This window comes from Odontesthes bonariensis, chromosome 16 (genome assembly GCF_027942865.1).
Source record: "Odontesthes bonariensis isolate fOdoBon6 chromosome 16, fOdoBon6.hap1, whole genome shotgun sequence".
NCBI classification, from domain to species: domain Eukaryota; kingdom Metazoa; phylum Chordata; class Actinopteri; order Atheriniformes; family Atherinopsidae; genus Odontesthes; species Odontesthes bonariensis.
In genome coordinates this window covers 35,795,842-35,809,829 of record NC_134521.1, presented here as the reverse complement: position 1 = coordinate 35,809,829, position 13,988 = coordinate 35,795,842, and the positions used below count along the sequence as shown (strand labels likewise).

Sequence of the window (13,988 nt, the reverse complement as noted above, 5' to 3'; positions counted from 1 at the left end):
AAGCCTAATTAAAAATTCCACACAATAACTTTTGTGCGGCTTGGTAATAAGAGTCTATGTGCCAAGTTTCGTGATAATTGGACAATCTCTGTGACCCGAAATGTTTTTTTAAGCTTTTTGATAAAATTCAAAATGGCGGAAAATCTAAGTATACGCAAATTGACGTCATAGGGTGCGTTGGACTCGTCATGATCCAAGGATTCCAACGATGCCTCATTTGTGAAATTTGGACCAAGTAGTCCAAAGTTATTAGGCTGAATGCACTTTGAACTTTGGCGTGTTGGTGGCGCTAGAGAGTAAGCTCTTGGGGCATGAAATTTCTTGACTTTGGCTTTGGCACTTGGCTGATTACGTGTGCCAAATTTCACAACTTTTTACCATAGCGTTCATGGGGCTGCCATAGACTTCAATTGCAGAAGAAAGTAGATCAATAAATATAGCTGCAAGCAGCAATGTGGGGGTCCTAGCAGAATGGCCCAATAGGCAAGGCTTGGGCTGCTCAGGAAGGCGTCGTGAGTCCATGCACCAAGTTTGGCATCGATACATCAATGCATCGCAGAGATACGGCCAAATGTCCCATTTGCGCGTCGGCATGGAGTTTGATTGGCTGCCGCGGTTACACGGAAGTTAAATAAAAAAATCCACATGATAACTTTTGTGGGGCTTGGTCTTAAGAGTCTATGTGCCAAGTCTCGTGGAGATTGGACACTCTCAGAGGCCTGAAATGCTTTTTGAAGGTTTTCGATTAAATTCAAAATGGCGGACATTCCAAGATGGCGCTGATGATGTCATGATATGCATTGACCTTGGCTTCATCCAGGGATTCCATTGGTACCTCATTTGTGACATTTAGACCAAGTGGTCCAAAGATATGGGCAAAAATGCATTTTGGCTACATATAGCGCCACCTATAGGCCGAACGTCACCAAACTTCTTGGGCCTCTTACCTTTGCAGTCTTGAGTCTGTGTTATAAGTATGACGTCATAACATCAAATGGTTGCCAAGATATGACCTCACTTCCGGTTTGGGGGCGTCAACCTCGAGTTTGATTGGTTTTTATGGAAAAATGGAAGCCTAATTAAAAATTCCACACAATAACTTTTGTGCGGCTTGGTCTTAAGAGTCTATATGCCAAGTTTCGTGATAATTGGACAATCTCTGTGACCTGAAATGCTTTTTTAAGCTTTTTGATAAAATTCAAAATGGCGGAAAATCTAGGCATACGCAAATTGACGTAATAGGGTGCGTTGGACTCGTCATGATCCAAGGATTCCAATGATGTCTTGTTTGTGAAATTTGGGCCAAGTATTCAAAAGTTATTAGGCTGAATGCACTTTGAACTTTGGCGTGTTGGTGGCGCTAGAGAGTAAGCTCTTGGGCCATGAAAATTCTTGAGTTTGTGATTGGCACTTGGCTAATTACGTTTGCCAAATTTCACAACTTTTTACCATTGCGTTCATGGGGCTGCCATAGACTTCAATTGCAGCAGAAAGTAGATCAATAATAAATATAGCTGCAAGCAGCAATGTGGGGGTCCTAGCAGAATGGCACAATAGGGAAGGCTTGGGCTGCTCAGGAAGGCATCGTGAGTCCATGCACCAAGTTTGGCATCGATACACCAATGCATCGCAGAGATACGGCCAAATGTCACATTTGCGCGTCGGCATCGAGTTTGATTGGCTGCCGCGGTTACACGGAATTTAACTAAAAAAATCCACATAATAACTTATGTGCGGCTTGGTCTGAAGACTCTATGTGCCAAGTCTCGTGGAGATTGGACAATCTTAGTGGCCTGAAATGCGTTTTGAAGGTTTTTGATTAAATTCAAAATGGCGGACAATCCAAGATGGCGCAAATGACGTCATTAAGTGTGTTGACCTCGTCTGTATCCAGGGATTCTACTGGTACCTCATTTGTGAAATGTGGACCAACGGGTCCAAAGATATGAGCAAAAATGCATTTTTGATACATATAGCGCCACCTATACGCCGAACGTCACCAAACTTCTTGGGCCTCTTACCTTAGCAGTCTTGAGTCTGTGTTATAAGTTTGACGTCATGATATCAAATGGTTGCCAAGATATGACCTCACTTCCAGTTTGGGGGCGTCAACCTCGAGTTTGATTGGCTTTTATGGAAAAATGGAAGCCTAATTAAAAATTCCCTTGGATAACTTTTGTGCGGCTTGGTCTTAAGAGTCTATGTGCCAAGTTTCGTGAAAATTGGACAATCTCTGTGACCTGAAATGCTTTTTTAAGCTTTTTGATAAAATTCAAAATGGCGGAAAATCTAGGTATACGCAAATTGACGTCATAGGGTGCGTTGGACTCGTCATGATCCAAGGATTCCAACGACGCCTCATTTGTGAAATTTGGACCAAGTAGTCCAAAGTTATTAGGCTGAATGCACTTTGAACTTTGGCGTGTTGGTGGCGCTAGAGAGTAAGCTCTTGGGGCATGAAATTTCTTGACTTTGGTTTTGGCACTTGGCTGATTAGGTGTGCCAAATTTCACAACTTTTTACCATACCGTTCATGGGGCTGCCATAGACTTCAATTGCAGCGGAAAGTAGAAGAATAATAGGAAAAGCTACTAACACAATGGGTTCCTGCAGCTTCGCTGCTAGGACCCCCAATAATAATAATAGGAAAAGCTACTAACACAATGGGTTCCTGCAGCTTCGCTGCTAGGACCCCCAATAATAATAGGAAAAGCTACTAACACAATGGGTTCCTGCAGCTTCGCTGCTAGGACCCCCAAATATAGCTGCAAGCAGCGATGTGGGGGTCCTAGCAGAATGGCACAATAGGGAAGGCTTGGGCTGCTCAGGAAGGCGTCGTGAGTCCATGCACCAAGTTTGGCATCGATACATCAATGCATCGCAGAGATACGGCCAAATGTCCCATTTGCGCGTCGGCATGGAGTTTGATTGGCTGCCGCGGTTACACGGAAGTTAAATAAAAAAAATCAACATAATAACTTATGTGTGGCTTTGTCTGAAGATTCTATGTGCCAAGTCTCGTGGAGATTGGACAATCTTAGTGGCCTGAAATGCGTTTTGAAGGTTTTTGATTAAATTCAAAATGGCGGACAATCCAAGATGGCGCAAATGACGTCATTAAATTTGTTGACCTCGTCCTTATCCAGGGATTCTACTGGTACCTCATTTGTGAAATGTGGACCAAGGGGTCCAAAGATATGAGCAAAAATGCATTTTTGCTACATATAGCGCCACCTATAGGCCGAACGTCATCAAACTTCTTGGGCCTCTTCCCATAGCAGTCTTGAGTCTGTGTTATAAGTTTGACGTCATGATATCAAATGGTTGCCAAGATATGACCTCACTTCCGGTTTGGGGGCGTCAACCTCAAGTTTGATTGGCTTTTATGGAAAAATGGAAGCCTAATTAAAAATTCCCTTGGATAACTTTTGTGCGGCTTGGTCTTAAGAGTCTATGTGCCAAGTTTCGTGAAAATTGGACAATCTCTGTGACCTGAAATGCTTTTTTAAGCTTTTTGATAAAATTCAAAATGGCGGAAAATCTAAGCATACGCAAATTGACGTCATAGGGTGCGTTGGACTCGTCATGATCCAAGGATTCCAATGATGTCTTGTTTGTGAAATTTGGGCCAAGTATTCAAAAGTTATTAGGCTGAATGCAATTTGAACTTTGACGTGTTGGTGGCGCTAGAGAGTAAGGTCTTGGGCCATGAAATTTCTTGAGTTTGCTTTTGGCACTTGGCTGATTAAGTGTGCCAAATTTCACAACTTTTTACCATAGCGTTCATGGGGCTGCCATAGACTTCAATTGCAGCAGAAAGTAGAGGAATAATAATAGGAAAAGCTACTAACACAATGGGTTCCTGCAGCTTCGCTGCTAGGACCCCCAAATATAGCTGCAAGCAGCGATGTGGGGGTCCTAGCAGAATGGCACAATAGGCAAGGCTTGGGCTGCTCAGGAAGGGGTCGTGAGTCCATGCACCAAGTTTGGCATCAATACATCAATGCATCACAGAGATACGGCCAAATGTCCCATTTGCGCGTCGGCATGGAGTTTGATTGGCTGCCGCGGTTACACGGAAGTGAAATAAAAAAATCCACATGATAACTTATGTGCGGCTTGGTCTGAAGATTCTATGTGCCAAGTCTCGTGGAGATTGGACAATCTTAGTGGCCTGAAATGCGTTTTGAAGGTTTTTGATTAAATTCAAAATGGCGGACAATCCAAGATGGCGCAAATGACGTCATTAAGTGTGTTGACCTCGTCCTTATCCAGGGATTCTACTGGTACCTCATTTGTGAAATGTGGACCAAGAGGTCCAAAGATATGAGCCAAAATGCATTTTTGCTACATATAGTGCCACCTATAGGCCGAACGTCACCAAACTTCTTGGGCCTCTTACGTTACCAGTCTTGAGTCTGTGTTATAAGTTTGACGTCATGATATCAAATGGTTGCCAAGATATGACCTCACTTCCGGTTTGGGGGCGTCAACCTCGAGTTTGATTGGCTTTTATGGAAAAATGGAAGCCTAATTAAAAATTCCACACGATAACTTTTGTGCGGCTTGGTCTTAAGAGTCTATGTGCCAAGTTTCGTGAAAATTGGACAATCTCTGTGACCTGAAATGCTTTTTTAAGCTTTTTGATAAAATTCAAAATGGCGGAAAATCTAAGTATACGCAAATTGACGTCATAGGGTGCGTTGGACTCGTCATGATCCAAGGATTCCAATGATGTCTTGTTTGTGAAATTTGGGCCAAGTATTCAAAAGTTATTAGGCTGAATGCACTTTGAACTTTGACGTGTTGGTGGCGCTAGAGAGTAAGCTCTTGGGCCATGAAAATTCTTGAGTTTGTGATTGGCACTTGGCTGATTAAGTGTGCCAAATTTCACAACTTTTTACCATAGCGTTCATGGGGCTGCCATAGACTTCAATTGCAGAAGAAAGTAGATCAATAATAAATATAGCTGCAAGCAGCGATGTGGGGGTCCTAGCAGAATGGCACAATAGGCAAGGCTTGGGCTGCTCAGGAAGGTGTCATGAGTCCATGCACCAAGTTTGGCATTGATACATCAATGCATCGCAGAGATACGGCCAAATGTCTCATTTGCGTGTCGGCGTAGACGTTGATTGGCTGCCACGGTTAAACGGAAGTGAAATAAAAAATCCACATAATAACTTATGTGCGGCTTGGTCTGAATATTCTATGTGCCAAGATCCGTGGAGATTGGACAATAAAAGTGGCTTGAAATGCTTTTTGAAGGTTTTTGATTAAATTCAAAATGGCGGAAAATCCAAGATGGCGCAAATGACGTCATTAAGTGTGTTGACCTCGTCTGTATCCAGGGATTCTACTGGTACCTCATTTGTGAAATGTGGACCAACGGGTCAAAAGATATGAGCAAAAATGCATTTTTGCTACATATAGCGCCACCTATAGGCCGAACGTCACCAAACTTCTTGGGCATCTTACCTTAGCAGTCTTGAGTCTGTGTTATAAGTTTGACGTCATGATATCAAATGGTTGCCAAGATATGACCTCACTTCCGGTTTGGGGGCGTCAACCTCAAGTTTGATTGGCTTTTATGGAAAAATTGAAGCCTAATTAAAAATTCCACACGATAACTTTTGTGCGGCTTGGTCTTAAGAGTCTATGTGCCAAGTTTCGTGATAATTGGACAATCTCTGTGACCTGAAATGCTTTTTTAAGCTTTTTGATAAAATTCAAAATGGCGGAAAATCTAAGTATACGCAAATTGACGTCATAGGGTGCGTTGGACTCGTCATGATCCAAGGATTCCAACGATGCCTCATTTGTGAAATTTGGACCAAGCAGTCCAAAGTTATTAGGCTGAATGCACTTTGAACTTTGGCGTGTTGGTGGCGCTAGAGAGTAAGCTCTTGGGGCATGAAAATTCTTGACTTTGGCTTTGGCACTTGGCTGATTACGTGTGCCAAATTTCACAACTTTTTACCATAGCGTTCATGGGGCTGCCATAGACTTCAATTGCAGCGGAAAGTAGAGGAATAATAATAAGAAAAGCTAGTAACACAATGGGTTCCTGCAGCTTCGCTGCTAGGACCCCCAATAAGAAAAGCTACTAACACAATGGGTGCCTTCGCAGCTTCGCTGCTAGGCCCCCAATAATAAGAAAAGCTAGTAACACAATGGGTTCCTGCAGCTTCGCTGCTAGGACCCCCAAATATAGCTGCAAGCAGCGATGTGGGGGTCCTAGCAGAATGGCACATTAGGGAAGGCTTGGGCCGCTCAGGAAGGCGTCGTGAGTCCATGCACCAAGTTTGGCATCGATACATCAATGCATCGCAGAGATACGGCCAAATGTCCCATTTGCTCGTCGGCATGGAGTTTGATTGGCTGCCGCGGTTACACGGAAGTGAAATAAAAAAATCCACATGATAACTTATGTGCGGCTTGGTCTGAAGATTCTATGTGCCAAGTCTCGTGGAGATTGGACAATCTTAGTGGCCTGAAATGCGTTTTGAAGGTTTTTGATTAAATTCAAAATGGCGGACAATCCAAGATGGCGCAAATGACGTCATTAAGTGTGTTGACCTCGTCCTTATCCAGGGATTCTATTGGTACCTCATTTGTGAAATGTGGACCAAGGGGTCCAAAGATATGAGCAAAAATGCATTTGTGCTACATATAGCGCCACCTATAGGCCGAACGTCACCAAACTTCTTGGGCCTCTTACCTTAGCAGTTTTGAGTCTGTGTTATAAGATTGACGTCATGATATCAAATGGTTGCCAAGATATGACCTCACTTCCGGTTTGGGGGCGTCAACCTCGAGTTTGATTGGCTTTTATGGAAAAATGGAAGCCTAATTAAAAATTCCACACAATAACTTTTGTGCGGCTTGGTAATAAGAGTCTATGTGCCAAGTTTCGTGATAATTGGACAATCTCTGTGACCCGAAATGTTTTTTTAAGCTTTTTGATAAAATTCAAAATGGCGGAAAATCTAAGTATACGCAAATTGACGTCATAGGGTGCGTTGGACTCGTCATGATCCAAGGATTCCAACGATGCCTCATTTGTGAAATTTGGACCAAGTAGTCCAAAGTTATTAGGCTGAATGCACTTTGAACTTTGGCGTGTTGGTGGCGCTAGAGAGTAAGCTCTTGGGGCATGAAATTTCTTGACTTTGGCTTTGGCACTTGGCTGATTACGTGTGCCAAATTTCACAACTTTTTACCATAGCGTTCATGGGGCTGCCATAGACTTCAATTGCAGAAGAAAGTAGATCAATAAATATAGCTGCAAGCAGCAATGTGGGGGTCCTAGCAGAATGGCCCAATAGGCAAGGCTTGGGCTGCTCAGGAAGGCGTCGTGAGTCCATGCACCAAGTTTGGCATCGATACATCAATGCATCGCAGAGATACGGCCAAATGTCCCATTTGCGCGTCGGCATGGAGTTTGATTGGCTGCCGCGGTTACACGGAAGTTAAATAAAAAAATCCACATAATAACTTATGTGCGGCTTGGTCTGAAGATTCTATGTGCCAAGTCTCGTGGAGATTGGACAATCTTAGTGGCCTGAAATGCGTTTTGAAGGTTTTTGATTAAATTCAAAATGGCGGACAATCCAAGATGGCGCAAATGACGTCATTAAGTGTGTTGACCTCGACCTTATCCAGGGATTCTATTGATACCTCATTTGTGAAATTTGGACCAAGGGGTCCAAAGATATGAGCAAAAATGCATTTCTGCTACATATAGCGCCACCTATAGGCCGAACGTCACCAAACTTCTTGGGCCTCTTACCTTAGCAGTCTTGAGTCTGTGTGATAAGTTTGACGTCATGATATCAAATGGTTGCCAAGATATGACCTCACTTCCGGTTTGGGGGCGTCAACCTCAAGTTTGATTGGCTTTTAAGGAAAAATGGAAGCCTAATTAAAAATTCCACACGATAACTTTTGTGCGGCTTGGTCTTAAGAGTCTATGTGCCAAGTTTCGTGATACTTGGACAATCTCTGTGACCTGAAATGCTTTTTTAAGCTTTTTGATAAAATTCAAAATGGCGGAAAATCTAAGTATACGCAAATTGACGTCATAGGGTGCGTTGGACTCGTCATGATCCAAGGATTCCAACGATGCCTCATTTGTGAAATTTGGACCAAGTAGTCCAAAGTTATTAGGCTGAATGCACTTTGAACTTTGGCGTGTTGGTGGCGCTAGAGAGTAAGCTCTTGGGGCATGAAAATTCTTGATATTGGCTTTGGCACTTAGCTGATTACGTGTGCCAAATTTCACAACTTTTTACCATTGCGTTCATGGGGCTGCCATAGACTTCAATTGCAGCAGAAACGGATTAATAATAATAGGAAAAGCTACTAACTCAATGGGTTCCTGCAGCTTCGCTGCTAGGACCCCCAAATATAGCTGCAAGCAGCGATGTGGGGGTCCTAGCAGAATGGCACAATAGGCAAGGCTTGGGCTGCTCAGGAAGGCGTCGTGAGTCCATGCACCAAGTTTGGCATCGATACATCAATGCATCGCAGAGATACGGCCAAATGTCCCATTTGCGCGTCGGCGTGGAGTTTGATTGGCTGCCGCGGTTACACGGAAGTGAAATAAAAAAATCCACATGATAACTTATGTGCGGCTTGGTCTGAAGATTCTATTTGCCAAGTTCCGTCGAGATTGGACACTCTCAGAGGCCTGAAATGCTTTTTGAAGGTTTTCGATTAAATTCAAAATGGCGGACAATCCAAGATGGCGCTGATGACGTCATGATATGCATTGACCTCGACCTTATCCAGGGATTCCATTGGTACCTCATTTGTGACATTTAGACTAAGTGGTCCAAAGATATGGGCAAAAATGCGTTTTGGCTACATATAGCGCCACCTATAGGCCGAACGTCACCAAACTTCTTGGACCTCTTACCTTAGCAGTCTTGAGTCTGTGTTATAAGTTTGACGTCATGATATCAAATGGTTGCCAAGATATGGCCTCACTTCCGGTTTGGGGGCGTCAACCTCGAGTTTGATTGGCTTTTATGGAAAATTGGAAGCCTAATTAAAAATTCCACACGATAACTTTTGTGCGGCTTGGTCTTAAGACTCTATGTGCCAAGTTTCGTGAAAATTGGACAATCTCTGTGACCTGAAATGCTTTTTTAAGCTTTTTGATAAAATTCAAAATGGCGGAAAATCTAAGCATACGCAAATTGACGTCATAGGGTGCGTTGGACTCGTCATGATCCAAGGATTCCAACGATACCTCATTTTTGAAATTTGAACCAAGTAGTCCAAAGTTATTAGGCTTAATGTACTTTGAACTTTGACGTGTTGGTGGCGCTAGAGAGTAAGCTCTTGGGGCATGAAATTTCTTGACTTTGGTTTTGGCACTTGGCTGATTACGTGTGCCAAATTTCACAACTTTTTACCATAGCGTTCATGGGGCTGCCATAGACTTCAATTGCAGAAGAAAGTAGATCAATAATAAGAAAAGCTACTAACACAATGGGTTCCTGCAGCTTCGCTGCTAGGACCCCCAATAATAGGAAAAGCTACTAACACAATGGGTTCCTGCAGCTTCGCTGCTAGGACCCCCAATAATAATAGGAAAAGCTACTAACTCAATGGGTTCCTGCAGCTTCGCTGCTAGGACCCCCAATAATTGGGGGCCTAGCAGCGAAGCTGCGAAGGCACCCATTGTGTTAGTAGCTTTTCCTATTATTGGGGGTCCTAGCAGCGAAGCTGCAGGAACCCATTGAGTTAGTAGCTTTTCCTATTATTATTAATCCGTTTCTGCTGCAATTGAAGTCTATGGCAGCCCCATGAATGCTATGGTAAAAAGTTGTGAAATTTGGCACACGTAATCAGCTAAGTGCCAAAGCCAATATCAAGAATTTTCATGCCCCCAAGATCTTACTCTCTAGCGCCACCAACACACCAAAGTTCAAAGTGCATTCAGCCTAATAACATTGGACTACTTGGTCCAAATTTCACAAATGAGGCATCGTTGGAATCTTTGGATCATGACGAGCCCAACGCACCCTATGACGTCAATTTGCGTATACTTAGATTTTCCGCCATTTTGAATTTTATCAAAAAGCTTAAAAAAGCATTTCAGGTCACAGAGATTGTCCAATTATCACGAAACTTGGCACATAGACTCTTAAGACCAAGCCGCACAAAAGTTATCGTGTGGAATTTTTAATTAGGCTTCCATTTTTCCATAAAAGCCAATCAAACTCGAGGTTGACGCCCCCAAACCGGAAGTGAGGTCATATCTTGGCAACCATTTGATATCATGACGTCAAACTTATAACACAGACTCAAAACTGCTAAGGTAAGAGGCCCAAGAAGTTTGGTGACGTTCGACCTATAGGTGGCGCTATATGTAGCAAAAATGCATTTTTGCTCATATCTTTGGACCCCTTGGTCCACATTTCACAAATGAAGTATCCCTAGAATCCCTGGATATAGAAGAGGTCAACACACTTAATGATGTCATTTGTGCCATCTTGGATTGTCCGCCATTTTGAATTTAATCAAAAACCTTCAAAACGCATTTCAGGCCACTAAGATTGTCCAATCTTCACGGGACTTGGCACATAGAATCTTCAGACCAAGCCGCACATAAGTTATTATGTGGATTTTTTTATTTCACTTCCGTGTAACCGCGGCAGCCAATCAAACTCCATGCCAACGAGCAAATGGGACATTTGGCCGTATCTCTGCGATGCATTGATGTATCGATGCCAAACTTGGTGCATGGACTCACGACGCCTTCCTGAGCGGCCCAAGCCTTGCCTATTGTGCCATTCTGCTAGGACCCCCACATCGCTGCTTGCAGCTATATTTGATCTACTTTCTGCTGCAATTGAAGTCTATGGCAGCCCCATGAACGCTATGGTAAAAAGTTGTGAAATTTGGCACACGTAATCAGCCAAGTGCCAAAGCCAAAGTCAAGAAATTTCATGCCCCAAGACCTTACTCTCTAGCGCCACCAACACGCCAAAGTTCAAAGTGTATTTAGCCTAATAACTTTTGACTACTTGGTCCAAATTTCACAAATGAGGCATGTTTGGAATCCTTGGATCATGACGAGTCCAACGCACACTATGACGTCAATTTGCGTATGCCTAGATTTTCCGCCATTTTGAATTTTATGAAAAAGCTTAAAAAAGCATTTCAGGTCACAGAGATTGTCCAATTATCACGAAACTTGGCACATAGACTCTTAAGACCAAGCCGCACAAAAGTTATCCAAGGGAATTTTTAATTAGGCTTCCGTTTCTCCATAAAAGTCAATCAAACTCGAGGTTGACGCCGCCAAACCGGAAGTGAGGCCATATCTTGGCAACTATTTGATGTTATGACGTCAGACTTCTAACACATACTCAAGACCGCTAAGGGAAGTGGCCCAAGAAGTTTGATGACGTTTGGCCAATAGGTGGCGCTATAAGTAGCAAAAATGTATTTTTTCTCATATATTTGGACCCCTTGGTCCAAATGTCACAAATGAGGTATCATTGGAATCCCTTGATATAGACGAGGTCAACGCACCTCATGACGTCATCTGCGCCATCTTGGATTGTCCGCCATTTTGAACTGAATCGAAAACCTTACAAAAGCATTTCAGGCCACGCAGATTGCCTAATCATCACAGGACTCGGCACATAGAATCTTCAGACCAAGCCGCACATAAGTTCTTACGTAGATTTTTTTATTACAATTCCGTTTAACCGCGGCAGCCAATCAAACTCTACGCCGACACGCAAACGGAACATTTGGCCATATCATATCATATTAATAAATATAGCTGCAAGCAGCGATGTGGGGGTCCTAGTAGAATGGCACAATAGGGAAGGCTTGGGCTGCTCAGGAAGGCGTCGTGAGTCCATGCACCAAGTTTGGCATCGATACATCAATGCATCGCAGAGATACGGCCAAATGTCCCATTTGCGCGTCGGCATGGAGTTTGATTGGCTGCCGCGGTTACACGGAAGTTAAATAAAAAAATCCACATAATAACATATGTGCGGCTTGGTCTGAAGATTCTATGTGCCAAGTCTCGTGGAGATTGGACAATCTTAGTGGCCTGAAATGCTTTTTGAAGGTTTTCGATTAAATTCAAAATGGCGGCCAATCCAAGATGGCGCAAATGACGTCATTAAGTGTGTTGACCTCGTCCTTATCCAGGGATTCTACTGGTACCTCATTTGTGAAATGTGGACCAAGGGGTCCAAAGATTTGAGCAAAAATGCATTTTTGCTACATATAGCGCCACCTATAGGCCAAACGTCACCAAACTTCTTGGGCCTCTTACCTTAGCAGTGTTGAGTCTGTGTGATAAGTTTGACGTCATGATATCAAATGGTTGCCAAGATATGACCTCACTTCCGGTTTGGGGGCGTCAACCTCGAGTTTGATTGGCTTTTATGGAAAAATGGAAGCCTAATTAAAAATTCCCTTGGATAACTTTTGTGCGGCTTGGTCTTAAGAGTCTATGTGCCAAGTTTCGTGATAATTGGACAATCTCTGTGACCTGAAATGCTTTTTTAAGCTTTTTCATAAAATTCAAAATGGCGGAAAATCTAAGTATACGCAAATTGACGTCATAGGGTGCGTTGGACTCGTCATGATCCAAGGATTCCAACGATGCCTCATTTGTGAAATTTGGACCAAGTAGTCCAAAGTTATTAAGCTAAATACACTTTCGACTTTGACATGTTGGTGGCGCTAGAGAGTAAGCTCTCGGGGCATGAAAATTCTTGACTTTGGCTTTGGCACTTGGCTGATTACGTGTGCCAAATTTCACAACTTTTTACCATAGCGTTCATGGGGCTGCCATAGACTTTAATTGCAGCAGAAACGGATTAAAGGATAAGACCGTTTTTTTTACATTGGGCCCTTGATTTCACATTATAACATGATGTTCTACTCACCTCTGCTTGTTGTTGAACATTTGGAGCTGTTCCGAAGATATTCGAGAGTCTGGCTGCTCTCTTGAGATATTCGGCCATGAAACGGTTTCATATGGGCAAGCTTATACAGGCACAAACTATGCTGTTTATAATTTATTAATTACTGTACATTAGCACTGATAACGTGGAGGTGCGTCGCTTACTTAAAAAAATCCGGGTTATTGTAATTTTGATTTTTTTGTCGTAAAGTGGGTGTTACTCTCTTCATCGTCGTGCAACTGCCACAGACAGCCCACAGACCTGCTGCCTATTTATTCATTCGGCTAAAATTCAAAATTAGTAACCCGGATTTTTTTAAGTAAGCGACGCACCTCCACGTTATCAGTGCTAGTGTAGAGTAATTAATAAATTATAAACAGCATAGTTTGTGCCTGTATAAGCTTGCCCATAGGAAACCGTTTCATGGCCGAATATCTCAAGAGAGCAGCCAGACGCCTCGCGAATATCTTCGGAACAGCTCCAAATGACCAACAACAAGCAGGGGTGAGTAGAACATCATGTTATAATGTGAAATCAAGGGCCCAATGTCAAAAAACCGGTCTTATCCTTTAATAATAATAATAATAATAATAGGAAAAGCTACTAACTCAATGGGTTCCTGCAGCTTCGCTGCTAGGACCCCCAATAATAGGAAAAGCTACTAACTCAATGGGTTCCTGCAGCTTCGCTGCTAGGACCCCCAATAAGAAAAGCTACTAATCCAATGGGTTCCTGCAGCTTCGCTGCTAGGACCCCCAATAATAATAGGAAAAGCTACTAACTCAATGGGTTCCTGCAGCTTCGCTGCTAGGACCCCCAATAAGAAAAGCTACTAATCCAATGGGTTCCTGCAGCTTCGCTGCTAGGACCCCCAATAATAATAGGAAAAGCTACTAACACAATGGGTTCCTGCAGCTTCGCTGCTAGGACCCCCAATAATAGGAAAAGCTACTAACACAATGGGTTCCTGCAGCTTCGCTGCTAGGACCCCCAACTACTAACACAATGGGTTCCTGCAGCTTTGCTGCTAGGACCCCCAAT

General features: G+C 43.1%; 1 protein-coding gene across 1 annotated transcript in view; it reads left to right on the top strand.

The window, feature by feature from the left end:
- Nucleotides 1–13,988, top strand: part of mybbp1a (MYB binding protein (P160) 1a) — a 72,790-nt gene that overhangs the window by 36,376 nt on the left and 22,426 nt on the right. The window lies entirely within an intron of this gene.